The sequence below is a fragment of the Salmo salar genome, chromosome ssa22 (genome assembly GCF_905237065.1).
Source record: "Salmo salar chromosome ssa22, Ssal_v3.1, whole genome shotgun sequence".
Taxonomy (NCBI): Eukaryota; Metazoa; Chordata; class Actinopteri; order Salmoniformes; family Salmonidae; genus Salmo; species Salmo salar.
The window spans coordinates 46,506,845-46,523,455 of NC_059463.1; the positions used below are offsets into that span (position 1 = coordinate 46,506,845).

Genomic DNA, 16,611 nt, shown 5'->3' on the forward strand with positions numbered 1-16,611 from the left:
CCATACAGAAATTACTTGACTGGCCTGAAAAGAGCCCTGACCTCAACCTTTGGGATGAATTGGAACGCCGACTGCGAGCCAGGCCTAATCACCCAACATCAGTGCCCGACCTCACTAATGCTATTGTGACTCAATGGGAGCAAGTAGTGGAACATCTAGTGGAAAGCCCTCCCAGAAGAGTGTTGTAGCAGCAAAGGGGGGAAGAACTCCATATTAATGCCCATGATTTTGGAGTGAGAAGTTCGACAAGCAGGTCTCTACAAACTTTTGGTTATGTAGTGTACCTCTTCCCTCTGCACATTGATCTGGTACTGGTACTCCCTGTATATAGCTCCACATTAATCTGGTACTGGTACTCCCTGTATATAGCTCCACATTGATCTGGTACTGGTACTCCCTGTATATAGCTCCACATTGATCTGGTACTAGTACTCCCTGTATATGTCACGTCCTGACCAGTAAAAGGGGTTGTTTGTTATTATAGTTTGGTCAGGGCGTGGCAGGGGGTGTTTGTTTTATGTGTTTCGGTTTTTTTTGGTTAATGTTCTATGTTAGTATATTTCTATGTTCGTTCTAGTTTTTCTATTTCTATGTTTAGTTTATTGGGTTGACCTTCAATTGGAGGCAGCTGTTCCTTGTTGCCTCTAATTGAAGGTCCTATTTAGTAGGGGTGTTTTCCCTTGGGTTTTTGTGGGTAGTTGTCCCATGTGTAGCTGTGTGCCTCACAGGACTGTTTTCTCATCGTTGTTTTTTGTTTAAGTGTTTATTTTGGTTTTCTTCTAAATAAAGAAGATGAGTTCACACATTCCCGCTGCGCCTTGGTCCCATCAGTATGACGAACGTGACTGTATATAGCTCCACATTGATCTGGTACTGGTACTCCCTGTATATTGCTCCACATTGATCTGGTACTGGTACTCCCTGTATATAGCTCCACATTGATCTGGTACTGGTACTCCCTGTATATAGCTCCACATTGATCTGGTACTGGTACTCCCTGTATATAGCTCCACATTGATCTGATACTGGTACTCCCTGTATATAGCTCCACATTGATCTGGTACTGGTACTCCCTGTATATAGCTCCACATTGATCTGGTACTGGTACTCCCTGTATATAGCTCCACATTGATCTGGTACTGGTACTCCCTGTATATAGCTCCACATTGATCTGGTACTGGTACTCCCTGTATATAGCTCCACATTGATCTGGTACTCCCTGTATATAGCTCCACATTGATCTGGTACTGGTACTCCCTGTATATAGCTCCATTATTGTGTATTTCTTTTATTCCTTGTGTTAGTTACTATTCTATTTTTCATTATTATTTTTAAACTCTGCATCGTTGGGAAAGGTTCTTAAGCAAGCATTTCACTGTAAAGTCTACACCAGTTGTTTTCGGCGCATGTGATAAATACAATTTGATTTGATTTGACCTCACACAGCGCTGCACACAAAACAAAGAGAATGCATTAGCAAAAATTAAATGAAATGAAAGCATCCAAGTGATCAAAGCATTTTTCAAAGATCACAGTACGAGTACTTATACGCACACAAACTGTGCTTTTATTCTGCACTTTGAATTTGTGGAGGAGACCAGAGAATGTAGATAGTGCAGCAACATAGAAAATATAGAAATGGAGGAGATTGCAATCTCGGACTCTACAGTCAGTAATTAGGTTGTTTCAGACACCCGCCACAGTGAGAAGAAAAATATGTCCCAAATGGCACCCTATTCCCTATGTAGTGCACTACTTTTCACCAGGGACCGAAACAGGAGGTGGGGGTGGGGGGGGATGATAGAGTGTTACGGTTTGGTTATATGACAAATAACTTTCCCACTACATTCAGCGAACCAACATTTGTTAGCTGAGTATACTGCTGGTGGCCATGGTCCACACGAAACCAGTGTCTGACTCTCAGTCATAAAGCGTTTCTTGAGCATTTATAACAGTCTGAGGACCAAAACAGAAATGACTAATAAAAGTCACCATCATCCATAATGCATTGCACATTCCTATATTGTTACTGTGTCAAACGTAGCATTCCAGATGAAGTTGTTCCTCAGTGTGTGCCAGAACAGAATGTCATCTGAATTACATTCCCTTCCAAGAGATTTATGAAGTTGTTCTGTAACTTTATGTTATTGAAGGTGTCAAAGATAGCATACGGAGATTTTTGCTGTAACACCCACAGAAATACGACAACACTAACAGAGCTATTGTGCTGAGAAAAACACGTTTTATAACATGTCAAACGTACTGCAGATAAAAAGGTTTCCACTACGTCAAATGATATAAAATCACAAATTGTACATTGGTAAAAAATACATAATAATAATAAAAGGTGATTTGACACAAAGGAGCAAACGATCACCAGCATACAAAGTGAAAAACAAATTGTCTCTGTAGTGACAGATCAAAAGCAAGGCCCCTAAAAAATACCTATTTATGCCATGCACCATCATCGGGTGCCTTTCTTGAGCTCTCTGGCAAACTCAAAGCTTGTGCATTACTGCTCATTGGTTTCCTGAGCTACCTTCTGAACTTGGCGGACTCTCCTTCTCTCTCTTTCTCTTTCCATTTCTCTCAATTCAATTGAATTCATTTCAAGGGGCTTTATTGGCATGGAAACGTATGTTTACATTGCCAAAGCAAGTAAAAAGGATAAACAAAAGTGAAATAAACAATAAAATGGTGAACAGAAAACATTACATTCACACAAGTTCCAAAAGAATAAAGACATTTCAAATGTCATATTATGCCTATATACAGTGTTGTAACAATGTGCAAATAGGTAAAGTAAAAAAAGGGAAAGTAAATAAACATAAATATAGGTTGTATTTACAATGGTGTTTGTTCTTCACTGTTTGCCCTTTTCTTGTGGCAACAGGTCACAAATTTTGCTGCTGTGATTGCACACTGGTATTTCCCACAATAAATATGGGAGTTTATCAAAATTGGATTAGTTTTCAAATTCTTTGTGGGTCTGTGTAATCTGAGGGAAATATGTGTCTCTAATATGGTCATACATTTGGCAGGAGGTTAGGAAGTGCAACTCAGTTTCCACCTAATTTTGTGGGCAGTGTGCACGTAGCCAGTATTCTCTTGAGAGCCAGGTCTGCCTACAGCGGACTTTCTCAATAGCAAGGCTATGCTCACTGAGTCTGTACATAGTCAAAGCTTTCCCACAGTGTACTCTCCGTTTAGGGCCAAAAAGCATTCTCATTTGCTCAGTTTTTTTGTTAATTCTTTCCAATGTGTCAAGTAATTATCTTTTTATTTTCTCATGATTTGGTTGGGTCTAATTGCTTAGGGGACTCTTCTCCAGGTTCATCTCTGTGTAGGTGATTACTTTGCTGTGGAAGGTTTGGGAATCGCTTCCTTTTAAGTGGTTGTAGAATTGAACAGCTCTTTTCTGGATTTTGACAATTAGCGGGTATCGGCCTCATTCTACTCTGCATGCATTATTTGGTGTTTTATGTTGTGCGTGGATGATATTTTTGCTGAATTTTGCAAGCAGAGTCTAAATCTTTGTTTTGGTTTGTTTGCTTGTCAATTAGGGTGTGCAGGGTGGATACGTGGTCTTTCGTATGGTAATTTGGTAAAAAGCCAATTTGACATTTGCTCAGTACATTGTTTTCACAGAGGAAATGTATGCTGTTAAAATTATAATGAAGAGGATTTTTCCAAGGTTGTTGTTAACGCATATCCCAGGGTAGTTATTTGTCTCCACTTTTGTGTATTTGGGGTTTTTCAGTCCTTGGTTACAAATAATGGGGAAGATGCCAGAGCTGAGGATGATGTTAAAGAGTTTAAGTATAACCAATTGGAATTTGTAGTCAGTATATTGTATCATTTCATGTGGAATACCATCAACACCACAGGCCTTTTTGGGTTGGAGGGTTTGTATTTTGTCCTGTAGTTCATTCAATGTAATTGGAGAATCCAGTGGGTTCTGGTAGTCTTTAATAGTTGATTCCAAGATTTGTAATTGATCCTGTATACGTTTTTGCGGTTTGTTCTTTGTTATAGAGCCAAAAATATTGGAGAAGTGGTTTACCCATACATCTCCATTTTGTATAGATAACTCTTTGTGTTGTTGTTTGTTATGTGTGTTCAAATTTCCACAGAAGTTGTTAGATTCTATGGATTCTTCAATTACATTGAGGTGATTTCTGATGTGCTGTTCCTTCTTTTTCCGTAGTGAATTTCTGTATTGTTTTAATGATTCACCATAGTAAAGGCATAGACTCAGGTTTTCTGAGTCTCTATCTTTTTGGTTGTATAGGTTTCTCAATTTCTTTCTTAGATTTTTGCATTCTTCATCAAACCATTTGTCATTATTGTTAATTTTGTTAGGTTGCTCGCTTGACATTTTAGATTTGATAGGGAAGCTGAAAGGTCAAATGTACTGTTTAGGCTTTCTATTGCCAAGTTTACACCTTCACCATTACAGTGAAATGTTTTGTCAGTGAAGTTGTTTAAACGGGATTGAATTTGTTGTGCCTAATTGTTTTTTTCTATAGCATTTCTTAATACTGTGCAGTTCCTTTGGCTTTGGTGCCTCATGATTGACTATTGCTCTGTTCAGGTAGACTGTGATTTTGCCGTGAACTGATAGGGGTGTTAGTGGGCTGACTGTGAACGCTCTGAGAGACTCTGTGTTGAGGTCAGTGATGAAGTAATCTACAGTTCTACTGCCAAGAGATGAGCTATAGGTGTACCTACTATAGGAGTCCCCTTGAAGCATACCATTGACTATGTACATACCCAGCGTGCAACAGAGCTGCAGGAGTTGTGACCCATTTTTGTGGTTTGTTTTGCCATCTAGGGGGGCATATTTGGGAGGGAATACTGCCACCTCAAGGTAGGTGTTTGTCCCCCTGTGTGCTGAGTGTCAGGTTATTGTCCAGTTCTGGAATTTAGGTCGCCACAGACTAGTACATCTCCCTGAGCCTGGAAATGGTTGATCTCCCCCTCTAGGATGGAGAAACTGTCATCGTTATAGTATGGGGATTCTATTGGGGGGAAAGAGGTAACACACGAGGACATTTTTCTCTGTTGAGATAGATGTAAAATGTTCCTGTTTTGACTAATTTAATAGAGTATGTGAGGTCTGTTCTATACCAAATTAGCATACCCCCTGAGTCGCTTCCTTGTTTCAAACCTGGTAGTTTGGTGGATGGGACTCCCAGCTCTCAGTCATCAAGAGGGCAACCAGAGGTCCGTCTTCTCTATACCATATTTCTTGTAGGATGACAATGTCTGTATTTCCAATTTCTTTGATGAAGTCTGCGTTCCTGCTCTTTAGGCCAAAGGCAGATGACTTCAGACCTTATATATTCGAGGATGAGATTGTAAAAGCTTTGTGTTCCATAGTGTTTAGTGTTGTTTTTGTGTGGTTTAGGCCCGGACCATTACAGTAGGTATGAGCAGAGCATGTTGAGCATCTGATACATACCTCTTAGGTCGCAGGATGGTGCTTGGGGGGGTGCATTAATGGGGGTTGAGCCTGTTGCTCTCCTTATGGTCTTTCTCTCTCTCTCTCTCTCTCTCTCTCTGTCTGTCTTTCCGTCTCTCTCTCTCTCTCTCTCTGTCTGTCTGTCTTTCCGTCTCTCTCTCTCTCTGTCTGTCTGTCTTTCCGTCTCTCTCTCTCTCTCACTCTCTATCTCTCTGTCTCTCTCTCTCTCTCTCTCTCTCTTTCTGTCTGTCTGTCTGTCTTTCTCTCTCTCTCTGTCTGTCTGTCTGTCTGTCTGTCTGTCTGTCTGTCTGTCTGTCTGTCTGTCTGTCTGTCTGTCTGTCTGTCTGTCTGTCTGTCTGTCTGTCTGTCTGTCTGTCTGTCTGTCTGTCTGTCTGTCTGTCTGTCTGTCTGTCCGTCTATCCGTCTCTCTATGTCTGTCATTCTATCTCTCTCTCTCTGTCTGTCTTTCCGTCTTTCCGTCTCTCTCTCTCTCTCTTGCCACTTCTGTATCTCCCCACCTCTCTATCTCTATATTTCTCTCTCTTTCCCCCTCTGTCTCTCTGTCTGTGTGGGGAACTTATGTCCCGCTGCTTTGTGTACACTTCTTTCAGTGATAGGAGCCATTAATGAATCATAGAGCACCACAGAGGACTCCGACAATAAGGAACTCATCCACTTGCTAGATCCAGGACACACACACACACACACACACACACACACACACACACACACACACACACACACACACACACACACACACACACACACACACACACACACACACACACACACACACACACACACACACAGACCTTTCAATCTTTGACGCTTCTGAATAAACTTTCATCTGGTAAAATTTGAATCTGATCAAAGGCTGATCAAAGCAAAAACACACAGTGAAAATGCACATGGAATCTGTGCAGTACAAGACAATCAATATGGAAAACCTAATCATGACATGGTGTTCATTTCTTTCCTCTTGTGTTTTTTTCAGTAGTGTCAAGCTATTAACTGTGCCATTAATTGTTTTTATTGTTCCCCGGGTGCATGAAGTCGAAGTTAATATGCAATTTGTGCTGGGGAATTGCTCTATAGCTACCTATCTTCAACAACAAAGCAATTAAAGGGCTTATCCTACACAGAGCTTAGAAGGGACACACCATGTGTCCGCTCCACTGGGAAACACGGGAAGGACAATGTCACACAAATAGACCTGGGTTCAAATAGTATTTAAAATCTACATTGAGCGTTTACTTAAGGTTCCTGAAATGCCATATGGGCGGAGTTTGCAGTATTTTGACTATTCCGAGTGGTTCCATTAACCCAGACAAGCTCATTCAAGCACAAATATAGTATTTGAAATGGTTTCAAATAGTATTTGAACCCATGTCTGAACGTCACACACACAAAACAGTAACGCAGGCATGCTCTTGGACTGTCAAACAGGAAAACCAAAATCATTTCATTACAGTACTACTAAATGCACAGCTATTATAACTAATTCATGCTTATTACATGATTACAAAGGTATTATGAACTGTAATGCTATGCTATGCTATGCTATGCTATGCTATGCTATGCTATGCTATGCTATGCTATGCTATGCTATGCATTCCTTATAGGGCCCTTGACTGTAAGGCTGCAACACAATAATTGAGAGTCAGAAACGAGCTTTGACGACTTCATCTCATATGCTCAACAGCCTAATCCGAAGTCAGTATACAGTATTCTAGTCACAGACACCGTCGGTTAAATTGATTCTGTTCACCTCAATGGGAGAGATGATTACTGTGCCAGTGTTCACATAACAACTGGATTAAACATAGACGACAGAGGAAAAAGTAAGGCAGAGCACATCTCTTTAATTTCATTTCTTATCCAGATACACACCAGGGAACACGTATTACAATGAAGCCTTTTAATAAATTGAGAAGCAAGAAGGTCTCGGTCTAATTCTCCAACAATTATTTAATCTCCTTACGAGAGGGATAGATACCTGTGTCCTCGGATTTGAGCTAATGCTCCGTTAAGAATTTCTGTTTTTTTTTCCATCACTTGTGATTTAACCAGGGGATGTACAGTTGACGAACACTTGAAAATTCCTGTCAGTAACATTTTATGCACTATTATGCTAAATTAGTGCTACCGTTAGTGCTACCAATAATGTTTAGCATTGACGGCAAGTCTTCATCTCCACTGGCAATAAATGTTTCCCGCCCTTTTTTACCACTACCTCCCTGGAGTTATCCAATAAGCAGGCTGCACATTAGACCTACAGTACAGTATATCTCACCTGTCTCACCTTTGAAACCATAACACATTCTATTATGAAAACACAAGACAAAGACCTTTACTCACTGCATTTCCCAGGTTCACTGTTATGATTGAGTGGCCGGCAGCTCGACCAGCATCTCACAGAGATGCATCTGTCGAGAGACGGCCATTTTATCTCCATTAGAGATAGTGCCAGAAACAGGCCGGCTAGCTAGCGGCTAGGCTATCATTCACACTAGGAAGGCAGGCGAGAGGTCTTCAGAGAGAGGTCTTAGGTATGGGGAGAGAGTGCGGGATGTAGAGAGAAAGAGAGATCAGAGTATGAGAGGGAGGTAGAAAAACAGAAGGAGAGTTGGAGAGAGTGCCAACAGGGAACCGATAGGCTACGGTAATGTGGGCATTTCCTTCTAAAGCCTATCTTGTATGGGGGTGATGTGGCACCGTGACATGTCAAAATGGATTCTACGGGTGTTGTACTGACAGGGTGAGGTGAGGACAAATGAACAATCGGAAGAGAGCGAGAGGTGTTTGTGTTTGTTCTTCCTCTCTGTCTGCCTCACTCTGTCTGTCTATCTCTCCCCCTTTCATCAGTACCTCCCTCTGTATCGCTCTCTCTCTCTCATTCACTTTCTCTCTATCTCTGTTGTCTCTATTTGTCACTGCTCTGAGTTAAAGAGGCCATTGTCGAACCTCAAAAAATTTGCCTCTATCTAGGGAGGGAGGGAGGGAAGGAAGGAAGGAAGGAAGGAAAGAAAGAGGGAGAGAGGGAGGGACGGAGGGAGGGAGGGAGGGATGGAAGAAGGTCCGCTATGCTGTGTTCAATGTTCACTCTCTTCACAAAGCTTTCAGGTGAAAATTTTCTCGATCTTGATTACAATACACCTACTTCCCTTTGAATCCTGTCAATACTCTAAGCTTAGAAAGCCTCAGGCCACCCCCACGCAAACACACTTGACCGCCCTCCTGAAGCTGCCCTCCTCATCTGCTACACATACTAATGCTAGTGTGGACATGAGGACACATTAGGAAACGTTGAATAGGTCAGTTGCAAAAGTCTCTGCTGAGCTGTCAATGATTGGGGATCTGATAGGCTCTATAGCCCAAGCAATCATCCTGTGTAACACATACTGTAGCACTGCCTCCATCACACCCAGACCCACCTGCTTCCTCCTCCCACACCCACACCCACACCCACAGACACAGACACACGCACACAGACACGCACACGCACAGACACACACACACACACACACACACACACACACACACACACACACACACACACACACACACACACACACACACACACACACACACACACACACACACACACACACACAGACACAGACACACAAACACACAGCAGAAGTTATTTCACACTCCATTGGCCCTCATCAATTATAGATCAGCGTGGTTATTTTCATACATGTTCTATTAGGCTGGCCTGTTAATTACATTGAAGTGAATGGATCCCACTCTGTGTGGTGCTGGAGATCTGACTCCAGACCTGGGTTCAAATACTATTTGAAATAATTTCAAATACTTTAGCTGGGATTGATGGAGCTTGCCTGGTGCAATGGCACCAATATAATAGTGGCAAGACTGCAGAACCACACCCATCTGGCACTCCAGGGCAGGCTAGCGCAAACACTTAAAGTAGTTGAATCCAGGTCAGTACAGATGCAGACTGAGGCTTCTCATCATGGGGTTACGAGGGCAAAATGGGGATGGGAGGTCCTAGAGATACAGCATGTTACGGGATACATATGTTCTGTCAGCTGATTATAATTGTGTGATAGGATGTTGATCCATGGTGAAATCACCATCTCTATTGAAAAATCAATTGGAGTCATGTGTAAGGCTAAGCAAAGTGGACCTTCCATTTCAGAGACATTTCTCAGGAGGCAACAGACGGTTGTTAGACCTAAGGTGGGCGTTGAAGCATAACACATATAGTCATTAGCAGAGAGTTGGAATACTGAACAATTGCCTTTTTTTAAAGTTAGCTTTCCTTTGAGAATAAACCGTAGAAAAAATGTTGGGGGGAGAAAAACACAGCTTAAAGCCATTGTCAGTTTATGTAGTGTATAAATCATATTAGCAGCAATTACTATATTATGTACAGAGAGAAGATAATTGAATAGTATTGGTTACCCTCCATGTAACCATTTTCACAGTCTTGTATAGTTCACGCAATACATATGATACATTAACTCACATAAAGTATGTGACCTGTGGTGGTCTAGCAGTTAATGCCACTGCCTTTCTAGCACGTCATCTCTCCTCCTTACTTTCCTGTCTCTCTTCACTGTCTCTGGCTAATAAACCAGAAAAATCCAAAACAACAAGAACTCACACAGAGTTTAACCTAACAAGTCTAACAGTATGAAAACACCTACATATATAACTAATTTCACCATATTTGACAACTAAAACCAAACAACAACACCTGTCCACACTTTCAAATAGCAGTTAGCGGCAACACAGCCTTATTGCTCGCTTGTACCGCTTCAACCTGAAACCTGTACTTGCTGTGTGTAGAATAACAACTGCCTCAGCAGAGCGACATAGACTAACCCCTGCCATGCCATGAGTTTGGGCATCATGCCAGTCTTGTTTCCCCGAGAAGGGTGGCTCGCGTCTCCCTGCCAGGTTACTTGAAGCCTTAGTGACCGTGACTAAGCATCTCGTGACTAAGCAGCTTGGGGAAGACGGACATTTTAATTAGAGGCGTATCGCTTCGGGTTGGGACGAGTGGGGAGTACTTTATTGATGTCAAGAATCTCTTACTAACTCTTCCCATCCCGTCCCCACATTTCAATACCACTGAGACTCAGGAGAAGATTGAGAGTGGGAGAAGAGACAACAGGACTGCAGTCCAATTGAATGAGTTTGGGAAAGAACCCCAGAGGAACGAGGCAGGGGTGCACAATACCAACACTTGTGTTCTGCAGTCTGGCTGGTTTTCAGTTCTGCAGTCCTGATGGTTTTCAGTTCTGCAGTCCTGCTGGTTTTCAGTTCTGCAGTCCTAATGGGTTTCAGTTCTGCAGTCCTGCTGGTTATCAGTTCTGCAGTCCTGCTGGTTTTCAGTTCTGCAGTCCTGCTGGTTATCAGTTCTGCATTCCTGCTTGTTTTCAGTTCTGCAGTCCTGCTGGTTTTCAGTTCTGCAGTCCTGCTGGTTATCAGTTCTGCAGTCCTTTTGGTTTTCAGTTCTGCAGTCCTGCTGGTTATCAGTTCTGCAGACCTGCTGGTTATCAGTTCTGCAGACATGCTGGTTATCAGTTCTGCAGACCTGCTGGTTATCAGTTCTGCAGACCTGCTGGTTTTCAGTTCTGCAGTCCTGCTGGTTATCAGTTCTGCAGACCTGCTGGTTTTCAGTTCTGCAGTCCTGCTGGTTATCAGTTCTGCAGTCCTTTTGGTTTTCAGTTCTGCAGTCCTGCTGGTTATCAGTTCTGCAGACCTGCTGGTTATCAGTTCTGCAGACATGCTGGTTATCAGTTCTGCAGACCTGCTGGTTATCAGTTCTGCAGACCTGCTGGTTTTCAGTTCTGCAGTCCTGCTGGTTATCAGTTCTGCAGACCTGCTGGTTTTCAGTTCTGCAGTCCTGCTGGTTATCAGTTCTGCAGTTCTGCTGGTTATCAGTTCTGCAGTCCTGCTGGTTATCAGTTCTGCAGACCTGCTGGTTTTCAGTTCTGCAGACCTGCTGGTTATCAGTTCTGCAGACCTGCTGGTTATCAGTTCTGCAGTCCTGCTGGTTATCAGTTCTGCAGTCCTGCTGGTTTTCAGTTCTGCAGACCTGCTGGTTTTCAGTTCTGCAGTCCTGCTGGTTATCAGTTCTGCAGTCCTGCTGGTTATCAGTTCTGCAGTCCTGCTGGTTATCAGTTCTGCAGACCTGCTGGTTTTCAGTTCTGCAGTCCTGCTGGTTATCAGTTCTGCAGTCTTGCTGGTTATCAGTTCTGCAGTCCTGCTGGTTATCAGTTCTGCAGACCTGCTGGTTTTCAGTTCTGTAGTCCTGCTGGTTATCAGTTCTGCAGACCTGCTGGTTTTCAGTTGTTTGATCGGTGGATGTTATACTGGTTTGGCTAGTCTACCCACCTGGTTTCTCAGGGATAAATTAAGTTCCTAAGGCAAGGACAAACATTTTGCAGGACTTTGGCTCTTGAAGACCAGAGCTGTGCACTGCAGAGGCAGACAGACAGTCAACATGTTCATGTCATATCTGCATGTGCATTAGATGTCCACACACAATGAAAGGCCTTTAAAGTACTTGTTGCTACATGTCTATAAAAACTGGTGCTCTCTAGAACCTAAAAAGGTTATTTGGCTGTCTCCATAGGAGAACCCTTTGAAGAACCCTTTTTGGTTCAAGGTAAAGCCCTTTTGGTTCCAGGGAGAACCCTTTTGGGTTCCTTGTAGAACCCTTTCCAGAAAGGGTTCTTCATGAAACTCAAAAGGGTTTTTACCAGGAACCAAAACAGGTTCTACCTGGAACCATAAAGGGTTCTCCTATGGGGACAGTCGAAGAACCCTTTTGGAACCCTTTTTTCTAAGAGTGTACCGTAACAAAGTATATTTCATATGAAGACAGACCTTGAGAAGGTAACCTACAATGCAATTTCTCCAAAGCATTGAAAATAGTTTGAAAAGAACAGCCCTTGAAAATGAAGAAAAGTTACAACGACAGTGATAATTTTAAAGGTACAATATACATTTTCTTGCCATCGCATGAATGAAATGTTCTATCACTAACAAGATATTCAATGACAGCTAACTACAACGTTTAGGCAAAAAGCTCAATGAAATTCACATTTGCCTTCCTGGCAATCAGAGTCCTCTTGCAGTTATCCTGGAGTAATCAGACTGCTGATTACTTTTGTTCATTATAAACTATCGCTGTGCAACATCCACATCCACTTAATTTTCAATATTCTTTGTTGATCCCTGTTGCATTGCCACTGTCTAATTAGAAGCTGAGCTAGCTGCTTCTAACAGAGCCCTCTGTCAGTGCTGTAATGTCTGTGGCTGACTTTTAAAATCCCAAACATCTTCTGGCATATGGAGAGGGGCTGTTTGACATTTTCACAGACTAAATTATTCACACTTTTGACAATACCAGAGACGTGGCGAAAGCTGAAGAAGGTCATTTAAAGTCCTGCGACTGTTTTTGCTCTTAATCGAGGAAAAATGAATCACCCTTGCAGGGCCTAGTTTGAAGGCAAACAAAGCAAAGCTATGCTCTTTATAGGTTATAGCTTTGCTGAAAGGAGATTTTACACCAAAACAAAGCACACATGTTGATATGAACGTGAGGTTTGCCTTTTTGCCTCTGCAGATACTAGGCCTATGTTAAGCACAAAAGCAGAGAGGGATGACAGTTGCTACTTTGTCTGTTTGTGTAAGCTTAAACTTCAAAGCATACCCACTGATGCTGTAGAGTATTAGTGTGTGTGTTCTCCTGTGCTTGCTTCCCTCCTCTCTCCCCATACCTCAGCCCGGGAAGTCAATACAATGACATCCACATTCTTTCTCTCATTTCCTTCTCTTGTCAGACAGCCATAATAACTCATTCACAACCATAGCTTTGCAATGGATGCACCCAAAGTCAATAAAGATGCTTTTGGAATCTACCAGCTCACAAGAAAAGGCTGAGAATCTTTGCCAAAGCTATCTTGGAGGAGCGGAAGCCCTGAATTTTCTTTGTATTTGTTTTTCTTTCACTCTCAGAATTCTCATTTTTCTCGTTGATGTAACATGGTGTAATCTAGCGGCCCGTCTGAGAACTGGAATGCACACCTTCATCTCTGCAGATATTCATTAAAGTGTTGGCTATACATAATGCTTGTCCTACCCCTGCCATAATATTATATTATCCTGTTAAACCTATGCGCAAATAGACTAAATAGCAATGACCTACCCTTTGTATACTCCTGGGGTTAGGAGAAATTAGATATCAGTTGAATTTTTACCCATTACGTAGGTTACTGTAAAACTACTGGAGTTGTACATAGGTTTTATATAAGAACGGGCCACAGGGTTTGTGACAGGTCATACGTAAACAAACATTTTAAACACTTTGCGGCTGAATTCACATACAAAGAATTAGTGTGATATAAACATCAACAATCAAAAGCTTAAAATAAGTATTTTAAACAGGGCTCTATCCATCTGTGTGTGTGTGTGTGTGTGTGTGTGTGTGTGGAAGATGAGAGAAACTGGCGAACATGACATGAGTAAGTACATATGAGCTAAAGAGAAAGAGGTTGAGAGAGTGGAAATGAGAGAGGAGAGGGACTCCAAACTGGCTGCGAATGCACATACCCTGGCAGCTCTTCTCTTTTTCCCCCATTTTTTCTAACTGAAACAAATTGAGGCCACTAATGCAGTTAGGCCATGCTATTGAGGTCACACAAAAAAACTGTTCAAAGGGCACTAAACCTGATGTTAATTTGATGGCATGAAAGACACATTTACCTAATACTGTAGTCGGGCACATTATGGAGCACTTACCTTTCAGGGCAAAACATAACTCTTATCCTCATGACAACCCCACAGTAAAGGGAGAGTTGCCGAAGTCGATTGGCCATAATGGACAACATATGAATAAATGGTGCGGAAAAATGCTATTGATTTATTTTGATTAACGGTCTATCTTTGGCCCAGCACGTGGTGTGTCTGTCACTGTGAATTAGATGCAGTGACTCATTTTGGCTCGTAGTATAAATGACTCTATAATTAGTCTTCACCAGAGCGAGGACATGGTCATCATCTCTAGTAAGACGAGTCATCATTGCTCCCTTTCAGAAACAACCCCTAGGCCAAGGCCTACAAGCCCTGCCTCTGCCCATAGGCACTTTTATAGATCTAAACTAGATAGGCATAAGTAATATGCAACAATTCCATATCACCTATCAGACGGCAGGTAGGAGCTCCAATACTGCTTATAACCTAGAATATTAGCACAGATGTCAATTCAATGTCTATTTCACGTCGGTTCAACGTGGAAATAATGTTTATTAAGTTGGTAGGGTTTAAGCTCTAAGGTAAGGACGAGGGGGTTGTTTCCTGACAGGTTCCAAGTGTTCAATAGGTCCATGTGAAGTTCAATAGCTAATTTCTCGCCAAAGCTGAAGTAGAGCTGCTGACCATTTTGTCATAGTATGATAAGAATTGTAGTCATAAGAATCAGCAGTCTGTAGATGTTACCAAATCATCAAAACATATTACTTGCCAATATTGGACCATCAATATTCCTCCTGCAGCATGTCAACAACTCTACATCCCCACCAGACCCTCATACTCTGAGGGTGGGAGAATCGGTGGCTACAACCATTCTCTGTCACTGACAAATACATATAAGGCAAGAGAAGATAGTTACATGCGTCAAACTTCAAAGTAGTTGGACATTATGGTACTTTGGCCCAAAGCCGACTCATAGGTGTTGGAAGCAGACACGCACTGTTAACAAGAGTCACATCACTGCCACATGACAACCCAGTGAGTGGTACGCTCTATTTTTATCGTCTAAGCTTTCTGAAAAGTGGTTTCATCCGAATAGTGCGACGCGGCATTGTCTCCAAGGTGTGCAAAACAACACATAAACCAACTCAAAAACCACGGACTAGGCTACTGCAAGGGTCAATGTTGATATTTAGTGTTGCGTCTCTTCTTACCTTCAAAGAAACCAAACCTGCTTTTGTTTGACTTGGCTCAACAATATAGATAAATATATCTCCAAGAATTCCTAATACGACACTTTTTCTTTCTCTATTCATCGCTCAAGCCCCCTCTATCGCCAAAGGAAAAGCCTCTATGTTCAACATTATTAGGCTACTACTATTATTTGTTTAATTGAATAGTGAGGTTATTGCTTTAAATCAATCTCCAAAAGCTCTGTTAATGGACAAAACGACTTGGCCTACATGTCATGCCACACAAGCGGCTGAAATAACCCAGTTTAAAAAAAGATCACCTGCCAACCAGCATCAATTCATTCCTGTAGCCTAATGCACAAATATATAAAAATAAAATACTATGATTAAAACCACCATCGACTACAGTATAAATAAATTGATGCCAACCACTTATGCAGTCGCTGAATAACATTATAACTGGCGTTCGTAAGCATGTATTTCCCGTGCCATGTGTTTGGTTATTTATTTAGTTTATTAGCCTAAACTACAAACGCCCATGTATAATCGCCCATGTACAATGTATTAATCCGTTTTTCAAATCTTACCTTCGGAGTCCTCAAATCGGATATTCAATCGGTCTGGAGAAAGATTGAACTAGACTTGATGTGCGATTATCCTGCTCATATTGACGAGAACTTCCTAATCGGGCTATATTTTGAAGACCGGCAGCAACGATTTTGAGAAGAAATAAAAAAGGGTAATAAACACAAATATGATAAACGAACGCAGTGCTACAGTTTTTAAATAGCACACTTTACCGATGTCGAGTCGGTTATTCGTCCGTCTCTCCGTTTATGGGAAATGCAAGCGCCCAGGTTCACAGCGATCCCCATTACTGAGCAGTTCATATACGTTTGCATTAGGGAGACAGCCTAGACAGGGGCTCTGTGAGGCCAGGCTGGCAGGCAGGCGAGGCAGAGATGCTGCAACGCTCTCAGGCCACTTGGGAAACGGAGAGAGAGAGAGAGAGAGAGAGAGAGAGAGAGAGAGAGAGAGAGAGAGAGAGAGAGAGAGAGAGAGAGAGAGAGAGAGAGAGAGAGAGAGAGAGAGAGAGAGAGAGAGAGAGAGAGAGAGAGATTCAAATCAGCACCATGGAAAGCACTGGAGCAGGTTGCTTTGATCGGTGATTTGCATGAGGTTTGAGGATTATGAATGAATTTGCGAGACATTACATTGCAATAA

General features: G+C 42.1%; 1 protein-coding gene across 1 annotated transcript in view; it reads right to left on the bottom strand.

Moving 5' to 3' along the window:
* LOC106583601 (disks large-associated protein 4) overlaps nucleotides 1-16,323 on the bottom strand; it is a 203,558-nt gene extending 187,235 nt beyond the window's left edge. The window contains exon 1 of the mRNA XM_045705451.1: nucleotides 15,975-16,323. The gene's annotated coding sequence lies outside the window, so the exon portion shown is untranslated. The remainder of the gene's footprint in view (nucleotides 1-15,974) is intronic.
* Between the last annotated feature and the right edge of the window lie 288 nt (nucleotides 16,324-16,611).